Below are 18,775 nucleotides of genomic sequence, written 5' to 3' on the forward strand. Positions count from 1 at the left end.
CCTTTTCTTCTCTACAAAGGATTGGCAAAGCTTCAAATCTGGGATGGGGATGGGGGAAGGGAGACTCCATTAGATAAATGGAGCTGATGTGGCTGTTGTCTTGCTAGGCTATTCTAAGAAAGTCATCTGAATGGGTCAAATTGCAAACAGAGCCTGGATCAAAAGACGGCTAAAGCAGTAGCAGGTCAAAGTGATTCACGCTATGTCAACTGGATCAGCAGGAAACCCTGAGCTACAATGCAGCTGCTCTTAGGAAGGGGTTTAACATTTGGCTAATTAGAGGAAGGGAGCTTCTCTTCTCCTGCAGGTTAAAACAAAACAGCATTCAATTATTTTACTGCCTAGTTTATCAGAACTCATTTGCTGCTCTATAAACCAGTTGGGAAGATGCAGCATTTTACAAGAAGGGGGAAGATCCTTGGGAGAAGGGAAAGACCACAGCACACACGTTTTGTGCTCCAAAGCAAGTCTATCATTTTCCTTGGCTCGATTATCCAAAACCAAATTTATGCACCTTTGCAGACTGAACTCAAGTATAATTTCATCAGATGCAGGGGAAGGTGATTATCTTTTTATTGGTGTGTATAATGCAGTTTCTTATTGGCAGGATGACAATCAGCTCCAGAAGAAAATCAACACGAGGTATGCTTAATTTTAATTCACAAAGTATGCTAAGCCATGTGGTAGGTTTTTTTTATAGGCATATTGTGGCAACCTAGCCTACAGCTGCTGGTTGTCTTATCTTGTAGGAGCCCAGACTATTGTGGTATATTCATTGGATTGTAATTAAAGCATAGCTCAATGTGCTATTTGAATTTGTCTAGTATCCAAGTCTCACCTTGCACCCCAGATCTACAGAATGCGTTCACAAACATCCATCCATATTCAGGTATATAACCACAGCTGTGTAAATGAAGTGTGGACAAGGTTGTGGGATCGCTGGGGCCATGTTATCATTCTCGTTTTCTTGCAATTCTCAACTTTACTGTTTCCTGGTTAAAGCCTTAGCAATCTCAGCCTATTATGGATCATGAGAGATGAAAAGGGATAAATGATGTCTTTCATCCTGTCATTTTAATCAGAGTAATAAATTCTTACATTCTTTTAGTTTTGTTTTAAGGGCTTTTTTTGTCATAAATGTAACATCATCAATTGAGCTTGACTCACAGAAGTGAATTCCCGTTGGCTCTTTTTAGCCTCCAAACCTGGAAACTCTTGATATTCTCTTATCCAAATTATTAACCTGGTATGGCATTGCTTAGCTTTTCAGTATAGTCATGGGTAGGATTCTATAAACATTTTCATTAGGCAAAATAAGAGAATTATGATAGCCAGCAAATGTTGGAAAAGAAATATGTAGAGAATTTGAAAGAAGCAGCACTTTCTTCACAGGCCATACATTATCTTGGACTGCTCCAATCTCATTGAGTGATTGAAGCATGTGTTCTCAAGCTTGAAGCATGAAATCCAATATCAATCACATACTGCACAGAAACAGAAGTTCTGATCTATATTAGCATAATTACAAGATTAATATTTCACTGTTAAGATATAAGAGAAAACATCCAACTCTTTTAAAAAAGATTATAATCCAAGATAGTCTTCTCACTGTATTAGGTATTGGGAAATGACCCTACCTTGGTTTTTTTCTCCAAATCCTTCATCGTCGGCTTCAAAATATGTACTTGTACAAAGAAGATTACTAAGGTTTAATAGAGATGAAAATGAATTTTGAGTGAGGGATTTAAGTTTCAAACATTGAATTAGAAAATTGTCTTCCTCATCTTAATGGATGAAAGTTAATATATGGGGTTTAACAATCCATGACATCATATGCTTACTCAATTCAAGACCCAGTATGATCAACAGACTTTACTCCAAAATAAATGTGCATAAGAGGTTGCAACTTCAACTTCTATCTTTAGATCAGAGATCACTGAGAGTTCATAATGTAGAGTGAATTAAACTGGAATGGGGAACCTCTTGCCAAATTTAACTGTTTATATCTTCTTTTGTTCAGAATATTTTTCAATACAATGGTCTCCTTTCATCTTTCTAAGAAAAATAAATTTCCCAAACTTTCTCAAATTTCACCTATATAATGTCATCTCATGTAGATTAAGGTGTCCATATCTGGGCTACAAAATATAGCTACTTACTGGGTCAGTTTTCTGTAACCCTTTGCTTCCCCAAATGGTTTTCCATCTTTTTGCAGCCCAGATTCAATTCTTCAATATTTATCTGCTATCAGAATATATTACATTAGAAATTAGATTAGAATTCTTTATTGTCCAAATGTGATTAGACACACAAGGAATTTGTCTCCAGTGCATAATCTCTCAGTATACCTACAACAATAGTGATATATCATTTTAAATTTTAAATTGGTTAGTGTGCTATAACATTTATAACCATTATAACTTAAAATTATGTTACAAACGGAAATTTCCTTATGAGTATAGAAGGTTTACATTCTAGAAGATACAATGGATACCAGGGGCCTACTTTGCAATAAAAATTGGCTTTTTAAATGAGAGATCTGCCTTCCCCCCCCCCTCAGCCACAAACATTTCTCTTCTTCCCTCTTTATCAAGGGTTTAGGCAAATAGAAATTCCAGAATAAGTCAAATGCTGAATGTATCAAAGCATTTGATCATTTTTAACAATTCAGCACATTACACAGGCGGCAGATGTGCTGGTGAAGTGGGAAAAGGACAGTCTCTCTTCTCAGTCCTGTTCTACTCTGTGTTTCTATTCATGGGTAAATCAGCAAACGTTACAAATGCCTTGACTGTGTAATGGATGGGTTCTGGGTTAGTTACTGTGCTGACAACAGGTTTTACATTCTATTGAGTTAGGCACGACAGAAGGTGAATAGGGTAGAATTACAGGAAAGGATTAATGAAGGGTTTCTTGCTGAACATACTTGCAGTGATGTTCTAAATCGCTATACCAAGTAGGAGCTGATTCCCTCCGCCTCCCTCCCTCTCTCTCTTTTTCCCTTGTGCCTTAAGGCTCACGGAGTAATAGCCTAAAATAAGATCCTTTAAGCAAATTTGCATCACATATTGTCTATGTGAGCCACTTCATTGGTTTCCACAGAATTACTTCCCCAAATGCTCTTCTTTTTTTTCTGAAGCAATTTTTGTACTTGAAAATGCATTACAAGGAACATTGGCTGCAGCTACAACACCATTATGTATAATACAACAAGCAGTGTTTTAATCAGGAGGAGCCATAACAACAAATACCCTATGCATACGGTGGCCTTAATCCGCATTTCCTGAGATGCTTCCTGACTTCTCAAGGGTTATAATTAAAACCCATTCCTTTGGCCTTTTCAAAGTATTCCTTTTTATTACTAGGTTTTAAGGATTTGCTCATAAAGACTGCTGTAGCTTCTACATGAGATTTGGGAGAGTGATTAAGATGGTTGGTTGAAACTGGGGAGACATAGGCTTAAATCTAGTCTCAGCCATGAAGCTCTCTTAAGCCACCCTTGTATTTCAAAATCCTTTTTATTTTGAGGGAGTGCTGGGTATGCACACTTGAGCTCCTGACTAATAAATAAAATATCTATACAATGCTATAAGTCCTCTCCAATGTCCATCTTCCCTAACTTGTTAACCAGGGTTCCCAGCTTCTAGCTAAAACCAACCCGTTTTCCTCTGATAAATTTCAACTTATTGCTATATATGTACATATATAAATACCCATGGTAGAAGCCATACTTGGAAAACAAAAAAGGATTATAACAATTAAAATTTCTGTAAAATTATTCATAGATAAATTTAGTATCTATCCTAATGTGTCTATCATTTTTTCTCTAACACATAGAAACATGCTAATACAGTACATATACATTTCCTTCAGTAGGTTCTGAGCAGTTCTGGAGAACCAGTAGCAGAAATTTTGAGAAGTTCGGAGAACTCGTAAATACCACCCCTGACTGGTCCCGCCCCCATCTATTCTCTGCTTCTCAAGTCCTAGCTGATCTTGAGGAAATGGGGATTTTGCAGTAACCTTCCCCTGGAATGGGGAGAGAATGGGGATTTTACAGGATCCTTCCCCTGTCACACCCATTAAGCCATGCCCATCAAGCCATGCTATGCGCACCAAACCACACCCACAGAACCGGTAGTAAAAATGTTTGAATCTCACCACTGCCTTATATCTGTATGTATTTTCTGAGAAAAATATCCTGGGCTCTGCCTATATTCCAGTCTGGTCATATGACTGGGAGGAGGGGTGTTTAATGTGGATCAGTCATCAACATTCCAAACTAATTTTTTAGCATATTTTTCTTTTCAGTTCCTTACCTATTTTTTTTAATCTTGCTATTTTTTCTGTTGTCTTTCTTTCTTCCCCATAACTAATGTGTTATACTTGTTATGTGTTTGTAAGACCAGTAAAAAAATGTATTCATAAAAAATGAATGGTTAAATACTAGAGCCTATTTCCAGATTTCTCTACAAATAAGATTTGTCTTTTTCAAATTTAAACCAAATTTCATGCTGTGGCAACAGGACTGAGCTGATGAAACAGCCACCACCAGACACCTGATCTAATATTGCATGCCACACTCACCCATTGCTTGCTGCCCATAGTTTTAGCTAAGGAAGATAAATTGAGTTCTGGTAGTGAATATATTGGATAGATTCTTACATTATGTCAAGCTATCATGGACTTTGTATGGTTTTGGCTTAGCGGATTGTTTGAATTCAGCCATTAAGAATTAGAAATCATAATTCATGGTTTAGTTGAGTAATTTGTGAATCCAGAGTATATGTATTTCAGAAATTAATACATATTACGTGTATGGGTTGTTCAGGGAGGGGTAGCACCTCTGGTGAGTGGCATGCTGTGTCCTTTTAGGGCAGTTCATTTTAGGGTAGCTTTTGGGGCAGCTAATCCACCTTTGGTCCCCACCTGTGACTCAGCTCTCACCTGTGACTCCTAGTAGCTGTAGCATGTGCAGAGGCCACACCCAAGGCAACAGCTTTGACAGGCTGTCCAAACCAGGTTGAGAGTAGCCATTGGATCATTGACCTTCAGTGAAATAGGGACTTGTCTATCTCAAGCATGTGAATACAGATTCTGGTGCATTGAACGGATGAAACCTTTTAGAATAGGACAAAGGTCATGCAAGTGATGTGGTATGCTAAGAACATGGTAAGACACAAAAAATGCCCTGGTCAACCACTGCACCATGCCCATATCCAACTGTCTTGACTCTTGTCCTGCTATTGGAGCAAGATGGAATCTGAGAAGAGTGAGTGAGGCTGATGCTGCACACACCTCTCTCACTTTAATCCAATTCACACACAAGTCTTGACATCCCCCACAATTAGATGTCAAGGTCCTATTCAAATATGATGGACAAACATCATCATTTTAGAAATCTGAATTGAATCCTACCTTCTTATTCTGGGAATAGGTTGGTGTCAAGGAGCAAAACAAATCCTTAGCATAACACGGCTGATTTAAATAAAACCATGTGCCTGAAGAGCAGCACCACACACTACAAATAAGGTATGTGCTGGAAATGCCAGGCTTTAATTATCAGTGAAGCAAAGCTAGTTATTTGTGCTGTGAGTGGAATCTTTTGTGGTAGACTTTTCAAATACTGACAGTGCCAATTCCATTTTGCTTAGCTCATTTACTCTGCTTCTAAACTTGTAAAATTAATCATTCCTGGCAACATCAATTTAGTTGTAATTAATCATACTGGGAGGAGCAAAGAAATTGCACTGATGTGAGTCATATTAACAACATTATCTGATTGCTCTGAGTGTAATTTACTAGTAGCCTGATGTGCATATACAAAGCTTCTGCTGGTGTTTTGGCGCACAAAGAATTATGCATTGTACAAAATGCATTAAGCTGAATAATAAATGGTCAAAGTGGTTAAACAGCATATGTATTGGACTGTTCTCTGTCTTATGTATTTGTTTCCTTGTTTGTATTCAAAATGTTCCAGACATTTGGCTTGTTGTACTTCTCCATCTTTCGTATTTTTGCTTCAGTCAAGATATGAATATAGTGGGTAGATTATAGCACAGCACTAGGGATGTCTCTTATGCAAATTTCACTGAATTAAGACGGTGCCATTAGAAACAGATGAGTGCGTATTTCAGGCAAGTATATGCAGGAGAATATAGGAGTGAATGCTGCTCTTTCAATAAGCCAAACTGAAGTACTCCAGATATATTAGGACAGGAACTGTGGTGGTGCAGTGGTTATAATGCAGCATTTCAGGCTAATTCAGCTCACTGCCAGGAGTTAGATCCTGACCAGCTCAAGGTTGACTCAGCTTCCCTTCTTCTGAGGTCAGTAAAATGAAGACTCAGATTGTTTGTGCAATATGCTGACTCTGTAAACCGCTTAGAGAGGACTGTAAAACACTGTGAAGCAGTATATAAGTCTAAGTGATATTGCTATTGTTATTGCTACTTAGAGTTCCAAGCACATTGGAAACAATGGATGAAATGCCCCACAATGCATAAGTCATGACTTATATACTTATTGGGGCTCAATAAGTCACATAAGGGCATATAGATCTCTATATGGAATTTACTGTGGTAACAACATACCACATGCAAATCATTTTGACATAATCTCAATTTGCTGCAGACACACATGATTCACATCTAGCTTCAAGAGCTGATGATAGGGATATTGACATTGTTCAGTATCTTGGCTGTTGGCCCAGGAGAATAGGAAAAAAAGAAAAAAGTCTTCTTTTCAAGCCTGACAGGATTCTCCATTCTTGAGGAGACATATAGTATACTCACATGCTTGTGAATACTTGAATCACATTTAGTGAAAGTTTTTTTAAGGAGCCTTAATTGTGGTTATTATCAGATTCTGGCCAAAATAAGGATCTGACTAACTAAGTTCCTAATGATATTTCACCAACCAAAGTTAATCCAGGTTTATTCAGAGATGTCTTTAGCCCATTAACTAATTTGTGAAACTGCTGACACTTTTTCTTAGCTGTTTATATTTCTGGTCCTATTAAAAACATATTTCATAGCTATTTTATTATATTTATTACAGGGCTGCCAAACTCACAGCCCTCAGGGCAGATGCGTCATGTACTGACCATGCCCACCCCCATTTTAGCAAAGCGGGAAAAGCTGTGATATGTCACGTGACAACAATGTGTCATTGCGAGTTTGACTCCCCTGATTTAGTACATTTTATTGCTATTAGGTATTCTAGGAACCATTTATTTATAATAATACCAGTAAATATTAACTTATATTACAATATCATACATCATCTACTATATTTTTAGTGTGACATAATCTCATTTATTAAATTTGTATCCTTCCTTTACCCTTTTTATTTGAAAGGTTTTCCAGAAGAGATCAAATAGTGTTGTAATCCTTGTTCAGACCTTCAATATTTTTAGAGTAAACTCATAATCTATAACACAGGTGTGCAACTAAAAAGCTGTTTGATTATTTTCATCTAATTTACATGTATTTTGGTGTGCTGAAAACAAATAAAATAATGAAAAAACTCCTAGACGTCATGATTTGCCACAACATGCAAAATTGTCTTCAAATTTATCATTTTTTTAAATTTTTGGTATTTTTTAATATTATGGATTTGTAACCAAATTTAAAGTCCAAATTACTATTAATTAATTCACATAAGTGCATTTAAGATATAAAATGCCCCCCAAAACCTTAAAGGTTTGTCTGAGTTATGTAAAAAAAAATAGCACTGTAAATCTGATGGTCAGCAATATATACATATTATATATACATAAGCTAAGCAAGTTTTAAGTCTGTGCTTCTAATGGTAGAAGGGGTCAATTATAATTAATGTCATATCAAACCAATAATTACACAACCAGTGCTTAAGAAAATGTGGATTGTTTTTGTATTTGTGCTATGTGTGTCTGTTTATATAATTTTTAATTACTGTTAGGCACCCAGAGTTGTGAATCTGTGATGGATGGTGATAAAAAAATGAATGAATGAATGAATGAATGAATGAATGAATGAATGAATGAATGAATGAAATTAGTGTACAAGGGAAGATGATTTAAAGCCTATCCACAAATTCAGACATTAGGTAAAAGGAATGTGTCTTCTCTACTTACACATATTACTAGAAAACATACATATACCCTTCAATCAGACGACAGCTCCTAGTTACACATACAGATCTCACAAACACCTTTTTAGACTATCTTTTGAATGTCACATCTTTTATGCATACATCTACTTGCTTCTAAAATATACCAACTTTATTAGTACTTAATAGTCTGAACAAACTATAAAGATCATTTGTTCTTTCTTGCACTTTTTAACAGTATCGTTAAATAAGAGAATAAATGGTTTTCAATATGATCCTAAACATCTTTCTCAATAGAAAATCTGTTTTAATGTACGGAACTACTTGCTGTAAAGATATGACTTAAATTGTCTACATCTTTAGTTTTAAACATGTGCTCATTTATTTATAGATTTCTATTTTAGCGTGACAGATGTGTGAGAGAAAATGGCATATTCTCCTTGGTGCCAACCAGGAGATAATTTGGCATGGTTTCAATCTGTGTTCAGAAAGTTGCCCACAAACTATTTAAAACATCATACCAGTTTTCATAAAGTGACACTAGTTCTCAAGAGGCTTGGCTTTAGAAACACAAATGTGATTTCAATCAGACCAACACAGATGTTGGAGTTGGATGAAATGCGCTTACAATGTCATTAAATTTATACATTGCTACTAATAAAACTAATGGGCCAAACTAGGGGGTCTGCTCCAAAAGGAAAATACACTGTGTTTCAAACTCAAAAGAAAACATTCTATCTCAAAGGTTCTGACAAACACCTTCAAATTGGCTTTGATTTTATTCAAAGCATGCTTAATCATTTTACATGTCTGTATTTCAACTAAACAAAACTTAAAAACAACATTGTTCAACACTGGAACATTTTGAGCACGGGAAATAGTGATCACCTAAAACAAGATTCATAAACTAATAAAATCCATGAAGAACTATAATTTTCTGTTGGCATGTGGATTTGAATATTGGATAGCACTAGCCTTTCTTGAACTCCTTCCTTACTTGTACATCAGGCATTTGTCCCATCCATTGTGTTCACCTAATGGGTTTTTCCCTCTATCCTGTCTCTTGCATTAAACATATATCAGGTGTTGGAGATATTCAACTTGTACAGAGACTTGGATGTAGTGTGCCAGGTTATCCAAGCAAAGGACAGTCTGTTATTCCTGGTTTGTCCAGATTGTATCCCGTCAAGGAGGCAGTGACTGCTCACATGAATAACAAAGGTCCTTTAGCATCAGTGAGCCAAACCATGAAATAATCTAAAGGTGATTTCACAGGGAATAAATATTTTCCTAAGAGCACTTTGAAGAAGTGAGCCACATTAAATAGCATCAGCATCTCCTTGGACATGTGCAGCAATGGAGGTTCTGGTTGAGCAGGAGTGCAGTTGAATAAGGAGCATGTTATCTCATTTTCCTCAGTGCATTTATTGCTATTCTTCAGTGCTGGGATTCACTTATCTTTGCTACCATTTCGCAAATGTGAGCGCATGCACCACCTTATTCATATGTGCAGAAGGCCGTACATTACATCGAGGCAGATGGACGGAGCCCCCCCCCACTGCAGCCACTGCTACCAGTTCGCATGAACTGGAGAGAACCAGCTGAAAACTACCTCTTCAGGGATGGGTTCCAGCAGGCACTACTGCTGGTTTGCTCATGTGTTCGCTTCACATGTATGCTCAGTGCAATTAAAATTGTTCTGCTCATGTGCAGAGCTGAAAAACAAGATGGCAATGCTGATGGTGTCGCCCGATTCCACCCGACCCAGGCTGCCAAACCATTACCAGTTCAGCCGAACCAGTCCAAACCGGTAGGAACCCACCACTGCATGTCTTCTATTCTTCCATTTTCATCGTTTTCATCTTCAAAACCCTCTTTTCTTTTTCCTTTTTTCCTCTGTCCTCTTCTTGCTTGTAATAATAGTTCCTGCTGCCCAAGAAAAACAGTTTTTGCCAAAATTGTTTCCACAGTCTACCCAACTGTAAGGCCCCATACCCAAACACTATAGCCAGTGGCTATCTCAGTTCAGGAAATTTAATGGTCAGGAGCTGCAAAGATTACTTTATTCTGAGCTTTTCTTTGTTCAAGCTGACACCTGACAGGAAGGATTCTGCTTTCGCACAGCCAATATTTTTTCTGCTGTGAGTTCACATGATTTACTTGACATAGTTCTATGTTCCACAGCCTGTTCACCCAATATCTCAGACTTTCAATAATCATTAGTTATTTATTGATCATACAGCCAATATCCGATGTCAGGTTTTTTTGACCACACAGTTGGAAGAGAGCAATCAGACAAATTTGGATCTGAAAAAGGAAAAAGGATAGAGTCAGATTTGGGCTTGGTCATATCACCTAAAAGAGAAGGGGACCTTAGAATTTTTTCCACCCAAATGATTGTTTTTTGGGTGGAAAACAAGCAGCCCTCTTTTGGTTCATACATTAAGCAAAATGTTTAAAGTATGTTTCATACACAAACCACTGAAACTAGCTGTTTTCTGTTCAAAATGATTCATTTGAACCATTTTATACATCTCTAGGTCAAGCTAGTATTTAGAAAATGAGTATTGGAAATTGCTATGGACCTGAAATTTTTAAAAGTGAACAATGATAAAATCTGAATATATCATTACATGGCTAGCATCAGCAACTAATAAGTCAGGCAGGTGTGTGGGACCAATAAGGTTTGCCGTACTGGTTTATTCCTGGTTATCGGCAGGTCTTATGTATAAGCCATCTTTTCCCTATTGTGTTTAATTGATTAGTTACATCTTGTACTGGAAACATGGTGAAGTGGCTTTGAAAAGCATGGTTTAATTTTGCCACAAGAAAAACATTCTCATGATCTTTGGTATCTGCCAGAAGATTAAGAGATTTATATTCCCGGTGTTCAAACCTCTTAGTCCTGGAGGCAACTGGTGTATGAGACAAAACTCTCTAAGGAAATGAAAAAACTTCTGAGGAAATAAAAATGGTGGAGCCTAAGAAAGGCAGAAGATGGAACATCTCAAGTCTCTCATTTCTGTTCTGCTGCATTTTACAAGAAACAATTATTATTCCATCTGCCGGTCAATGTCGGCTGGCGACTCCCCGGGGGAGGGCCTTCTCTGTAGCTGCTCCGGCCCTATGGAACGATCTCCCCATGGAGATCCAGACCCTTACTACTCTCCCGGCCTTCTGCAAAGCGATTAAGATCTGGCTCTTCCAGCAGGCCTGGGGCTGTTGATTTATCCAGCCCCATTTTATGTTATGAATGTTGTACGATTTTAATGTCTGTACTTTTTAATTTTTGTATGTTCCCCCTCCCTACTTTATTTGTAAGCCGCCCTGAGTCTCTCGAGAGTGGGCGGCATACAAGTCCTAATAAACGTAAACGTAAACATATTTCTGCTGATAGGTGAAATTGGGTAGGAAGGAAGCCACCAATCACTTTCTTGAAATTGTCTAGCAATGAAAATAGTAAGGACAGCAACCATACCTAGCCTCGATGCTGAGTGCCATAAAGCTCAGGCACCAGGACAGTGCACTTGTGTGAATATATGTTCCTACTTATTGAGCTATGGCAAGAAAGCATGTTAAAACAGCTGTCTGCATGCCATTTATTTTATACTTTCATTATGTGCCTAAGTAGAAATTTACTTTATGTCATACCTGGGGTTAGAAGCATCCCAATTCCTAAAACTATATATGTCCCTTTGGGAGTGATTTATTTTAAATTTTCAGAATTCAGCTGTTTCTTTGATGCTATTGTGGCAACAACTCATTATTAATAAAATGTTCTCTTTCAGGACCAAACCAGGTTAAAAGGACCAAACACTGCAAGTATTTAATACACATATACCTGCACTTCTTGTTTCAAGAACTTGTATAAAGTTTAAGCTCAAGGCACATTTAAAGAGGTAAATAATAAAACTCCAAATAAAAAGTTGATAATGGAAGTGCTGACTGACCTACAAGCAGCCCTGGCAGAAGAAGCTCTAATGAAGTCCCAAAGTACAGATGAATAGACAGTGCAGTATATTGTGGAAAAAATTGCTAAACATATTGCTTAATTCTACAGGAAAATAAATATTTTGGACCTTTTTGGAAGAAGTTATCTAATTATTGGATTGGATTTATCTCCACTGCAACTATCCATCAATGCATATTACAAAGTGTTTACTATTTAACAATAAAACAACAGAAGAAAAGAAATGTAACATGCACAAGGTGATTAAAGATAAGTCAGCTAGATATCAAAGGTTTTTCAAGGCATTCTATTTTTGGCAGTTTATAGAAAACCAAAAGCATGCAGGTAAATTTAATTATTAAAAGAAGACTATTCCAAACTACAGATATTGCTTCTGAAATATTATCTGCAAAACTCTAGGTCCAATGCTTTGTGGAGGTGATGGACTACTAGCAGGTTGTCTCAGGACAAATGTGTGAAATAGTCAGGACCTACTACAGAACACAGTCTTGAAAACACCTCGCATATGGCTTCAATGAATGATAGCAGCACTACGAACTGCACTTCGAAGCAAATGGGGAACCTCTGCAGGATCTGAAGTAGAGATCTTATGTGCACATGTTATGTGTGCCAGTAACTAACAGGCGGCTACATTCTGGATCAATTGCAGTTTCTGGGAGGTCCTTAAAGGCAATTGCTGGTAGAACACTTTGCAGTAGTCCAGAAGATAATGAAGGCATGAATTACGTTCATAAGATTCTTGTGGCCTAGGAAATATTGCAGCTGGTGCATTAGCCAAAGTTCAAGAAGGGTTCTATAATAAATTATGGAGGCAGGGAAAGAAACAGAAGTGAAAGTATTCATAAACAATCAGAGAGACTTATCTTATAAATTCAGATGACAGGAAACTGAGGAGGAAACATTGCAAATTATTCAAAGAAACTTTACCTTAATGAACTTATTACAAATGAGGGTTTGGAATTCCTCTGTAGCTTTCAGGATTGAAACCTACAAATCTTGACTAACTTTAAAGATATCTTACTGAAATCCATGCAGTTTCTGGTCTTGTCCAGCTGTGAAGCTTTCCATGGGTGCCTATCGGGTGGGGACAATAAGTCTAGGAGAAACTCCCTCAAGTCATATTTGCACTTCTTCAATGCCACTTCATCAATAGACAATGTTTGACATATCAGAAAACAGCAAACCCATCATACTTGTTTAACTTCAGCTGTTCTCTCATTCTTATGTTTACAACTTCTAGACATTGACTCAAGATTTTGAAAGTTTGTCCTGCATGTCTCATTGTTGTGATGTGCAATTATCATTAGATATAGAAACAAACCTGCAGCACACTGCAAGAGAATGGCCGCTTGGCTAATTTCTCCCTCCTCCCCTCTCTATGGGAACCACTGCAAAAAGTATCATCCGTCTTCACACTCTGCAAGTAGATCAGAAGAATGCAGTGATCAATGAATTCACATTCACTCATGTACTACTTTCTTAACCTATGCCCAGATTCAACAAGGACACCACTTAGCAGGGTATAAGTCCCCACTAATTCATCCTGTCATAAGGGCTTTCCTATTTATTGTCTTACTCTATCTCAAGTTGGTTCATATGACCCAAAACACATGCCTCTAGGCCAGCAACAAGCAACAATAGAAAGACATCAACCCATCCTTGAAGCATCCTTGAAGCAGGCCTTAGATGGATTTCCTTTTGAATTTCAATCTCATCTGGCAGCAATAAATTGGTTCACAATAAACCCCAACTTCAAATATTGGTATCCAAAGTAACTCCAAAATATGAAGAGTGCTCAGTCTATCACTGTAGTTTTTCTTCTTAGATATTACAGGGAAAGTAATTCATGTTGGCATCCACAATAGTTCTAGAGTCACTCCAGAGAAGTAGGTATTGGCAAGTATGTACCCTCAGTTTCCACTTCAATCAGGGGTTTCAATTCAATTGTACAGAATGTGAAGGATGTATGTTTTTATTTTATTTTTTATAGTTTTCTTATGTATGATGTACACTGAAGATGGCATTTAATTTCATTGTTTGAGGTGCAATGACAATAAACTAAACTAAGCAAAACATTAATCTGCCTATAAGAAATATACATTTTCACTTACACTCCTGTTATTTCCTCACATCTCTTCTTCTAGTGTTGCTGGAACAATCCAAGAAAACCCCAAGTCCAAATTGCTCCACATACCCATGTTCCTTCAGTCCCAAGGATAACCAGGAATACAGGAAGTCATACCCAATGAACTAGTCCTATTACTCCCTTTGTCTCCTGGTAATAGAAACTGAGGTGGTTGTGCAGTGGTTAGAATGTAATATTTCAGGCTGCTTTGGCTGACTGTTTGGCAGTTTGAGTCTCACCAGCTCAAGGTTGACTCAGCCTTCCATCCTTCTGAGGTCAGTAAAATGAGGACCCAGATTATTGGGAGCAATATGCTGACTCTGTAAGAGTGGGCTGTAAAGCACTGTGACACAGTATATAAGTCTAGGTGCTACTGTTATTGCTGACTAGTTTTGAAAATCTACAGGAACCACAACTGTAACCTAGCTAGCCAGCATATATAGCTACTGGCTACTGCTTAATTCATTCTGTCTTGCTTCTTGAATTGACCCACTCCATGAAGGATTCATGTTCCACAGGCCTGTGACTAAACTCCATACCCATATGACACAGCAAAACTGTTCTTCCTTTGTTCTTCCCTTTCTTCTCCAAACAACATCCTTCTCAAAATAATCGACAACAATTCATATCCCATTAGCTGTCAAAAAACTCCATCACAATGCCAGATATCTTTTGAATTTAGATCCCTCAATTTTCCATTGACTGAAGTATCCCCAGCAATCTTTTAATAATATCCATCTCACAATGTAGTTGCCAAGGAAGAAGAGGTTGATGAATCCACATACTCATATTTCCCCCAAAAAACACCCCCACACACAATCTGAGGCCATCAGCAGCTCCACATTGTTACAGCCAGATGATTTAGCATCATTATAGGCCAAATTTTTAAATTTCAATATTGTAGGTGCTTTTTTTTTGCTAAGCAAAGAAAAGTGATCAAAGTCTCAGATAAAAGGATTAAGATTCTTTCTATTATTTCATCTCTTAAAATAACAACGCTGGATTTAACTAGAACATTATAGTATGAACAACTGTAGTATAGAAAAGATAAAAGATGTCATCTTTGAATAAAACTAAAAGCTCTGCCTTAAAATTCAATCAGAAAGTCAGTAATGATGCTGAATAGCACGAGGGAAAGGAGTAAAGAATTGGAAAATAAATTGAAGTACTTCATACCCTCCTCTAATCAGAACATTGATGTAATTGCTTAAAAAAAGCTTACTTCTAAGCTAAAGTGGACAAGATTATGGTTTATACCCCAATTTCTTTTCCAAATTCTGAAGATGTTTTTCTTAAGTGTTGCATTCCATTTGTAATATATCAACTTACTAGATTCATTTTCTGATAACTACTAGCAGGTCCTTTTGTAGTGATCAGCAGCACTTCATCTCTGATGTGCCATTTTGCTTTGAAAACAATTTTAGGTTTAAAAAACTCTATTGGGATACTATGTGTTCCAGTGGTGGGTTTCCAAATTTTTTACTACCAGTTCGTGTGTGCGATGCTTCTGTGCATGCATAGAAGCTGTGCCTGCTCAGAAGCATCTGGGTGGGTGGGCGGAGCCTCTCGCCACCACTACTAACGGTTCGCCTGATCCAGGCTGAACCAGGAGCTACCAACCTCTGATGTGTTCATGATCAAATGACAGGATGTTCCAATTCAGTTTCTTCTTGTTGGAACTGTCCCTGATGGCAGCATTGTGAGTGGTGTTCTCAGTCATTCTTTAATGTTTGAAATATTTATTGTCACTCTAACTCTAGTTGAATTTGGGAATTATGGTTCCAAACTTCAGGCTAAATTATTTTTAATTTGATGACTGAATTGGAATAAATTATCTTGGTTATTTCTTCCATATGTTTTACATGGTTCTGGATTCTTTGAAGGAATAGCTGAATTTCTTAGCACTTTGCCATTGCTGGTAGACATATATGACTAATTCTCCACCAAATCTATTGACAGAGATTCAGTTAACTAATTTCTCTAAATTATTCCAAATTCAACAATTTTTCAAAGGCCTATTCTTCTTTGTAGTGACAATGTGACAGCTGCCTAAGAAGACCAGTTCTGACTTAAATGAGTCATGGAAGAATATATTATGTATTTTCTTGGTTAACTTATGTGTAACTAAAGAAACTAGAGAGATCATAGATTTTTGAAGGGTGGATTGTATAATGGAGTAATATAGATCCCACATAACTAAATAAACACAGACTCAATTTTGCTGAAACTCTCTTCTCCCTTGAAATGTTTTTAATGCAACTTCTCTTTCAACAAAGTCAATGACAAGTATTAAAGAAAAACTGTAGGAGTATTTCTCTACTTTGCACTGATAATTAGGTTAGTTGAAAAACTAGAATAACAATCACAAAAGAAGAATATAACAAACATGGACACAGACATATGCATACATTTAACACTTTCATTATACCAATGATACAAACTACAGTAATCACTAAAAAGTATTGAAGGAGAGATATTGTAGTTTATTGATTTTAAGAGATTTTTTGAAATTCTTTGTAATTCACCATTTTAATTTCTGTAACATGCATAGCTTTTTTGTCAGGAAACAGCTTCTGTATGTAAAATCAATATTTTTATGAAATCACATTACTGATACTTCCCTGAAACTATACAGTTCACCCATGTTATATTAGTGTGATGTAGGAAAGGAATAAATCTTTTATAAAGCAAAATAGTATAATTTTAAAACTATTCAAGCAGACTACATACTATCATTACTAAAATATTTAGTTTGAATGAACTGACATTGGCCCATAATTATACTATGGTGGAACTGAACATATCTAATAATTTTAGACTATTACAGTAACAGTGAAGTTATATTATTGATAATGACTGCACTGAGATTCATGAATAACAAATTGTGTTTTTCTTCCTGAACTATTTTGGATCTTATCCTTATCAAGCACCTTGAAAGTTCAGACGTTTTCCAAGTAATTGCAAATACCCATACAAATAGCAACCATTACCATAATCCAAAATAAAGCTTAAATATGAAATCTGGGCCCTGGGCCCCTGGAGGTGTGGAGAATTAGATTCAGGGGGAAAATATCCAAGATACATTCTTAAGGGAGAAAAAGTTGAGCAGCACTTCAGAATGCTGCTGTCTCATCTAGTTTTTTTAGTTTGTATCCATCCTGATTGTGTGGTCTAATAGGGAAAAGCTATTAAAGAATTGGCAAAAATACAGAAGCTATATTTTGCATACTCCTCTCCTCTCTTTCCCATTTATTCTTTACAACCCAATGAATAAAAATATGGTATGTAAAGGAGTTTAGAAGTCTGTCACATTTAGAAACCTACCAGAGATCTTCTATTTAGGTAGATGACAGTTTCCTAATGTGAGATATGAAAGGAAGGAAGGAAGGAAGGAAGGAAGGAAGGAAGGAAGGAAGAAAGAAAGAAAGAAAGAAAGCAACAGAGAGATAGAGACAGAGAGAGAGAAAGAAAGAAAGAAAGAAAGAAAAAAAGAAAGAAAGACACAGACACAGCAGAAACCCAAATATAAACAAGGATTTAGAGATACAAATTGAAATGTAAAAATGGAGAGAGAAGTAGAAAGATTTTTCCCCATGATATCAGTTGTCTTCCGCTATGTTCCATGTCAAATAGAGAAAATGTTGATTATGAATGTTTACATACATAACTAATAAAAATGAACCAAGAAATAAATATCACCTATAAATTACATACATTTTGTTTGGTTTGTTAGAACAACTGAGAGCATTTGTAGTCTCATGTTCAGTTTTGGTTTACTTCAAGAAAGAAATAACTTTCCTACAGGAGCTTAATCATGATTATGTTTTTATATTGGTTATTTGCAAGAACCACTATGTATTTATTAATGATGTTATTTCTTTGACTTGCATATTCAATGGCATTTTGATGTAACCAAATAGATTGTTTTCATCTTTTCAACATGTTGAATATTGTCATACCAGCATGACTACCCCCTAGTGCTATGGAAACTTGGCCTCCTTAAAGGAAAATGTGTGCCTAAGGCAGAGGGAGGGGGAGGAAGCCTCAGACCATGACCCATCTGGAAAGCATGCTTTCCAAAGGATTTTAAAAATTCCAGAAAGATTAAAAATAAACTTGGATTGTCTCTTTCATTGTTTCATGTGTTTTATTAGTTCATTGCTTTCTTTGTTCTATTTTATGGCTGGGCCATAATTCCTCCAAGTTGTTGGTTTTTTCCCCCCATTTTGAAGTGGATGTCTGCATTGACCGTCTGCCTTAAAACACATTTCAGCACTCTACTTGCCTCTAAAATCACTTTTATGCTATCAGGATCTCATGCAATATGTGTGATTTGAGGATGATTGGCTTGGTTTTTCTGGTGTGAGAATGGCAAAATGTTGACTTATGTTTGAAAATTGTTAATGGAATTTCAGCCTGCTAGACAATCACATTTAAGTAAGAAGGAAGTAGATATGTTTCTTTATTTAATTTCCAGAAAACTGATTATAGACAATGTCCTCCAGATGTGAGAGACTACAGCTCCTATTATACACATTGAGATACAAGGAGACATAGTCTTTTATGAGTTGGAAGTGGTGGAATTCATT

The sequence above is a fragment of the Thamnophis sirtalis genome, unplaced genomic scaffold (assembly GCF_051295495.1).
Source record: "Thamnophis sirtalis isolate CommonGarterSnake01/CBP01778 unplaced genomic scaffold, rThaSir2_p1.2 scaffold_5, whole genome shotgun sequence".
Taxonomy (NCBI): Eukaryota; Metazoa; Chordata; class Lepidosauria; order Squamata; family Natricidae; genus Thamnophis; species Thamnophis sirtalis.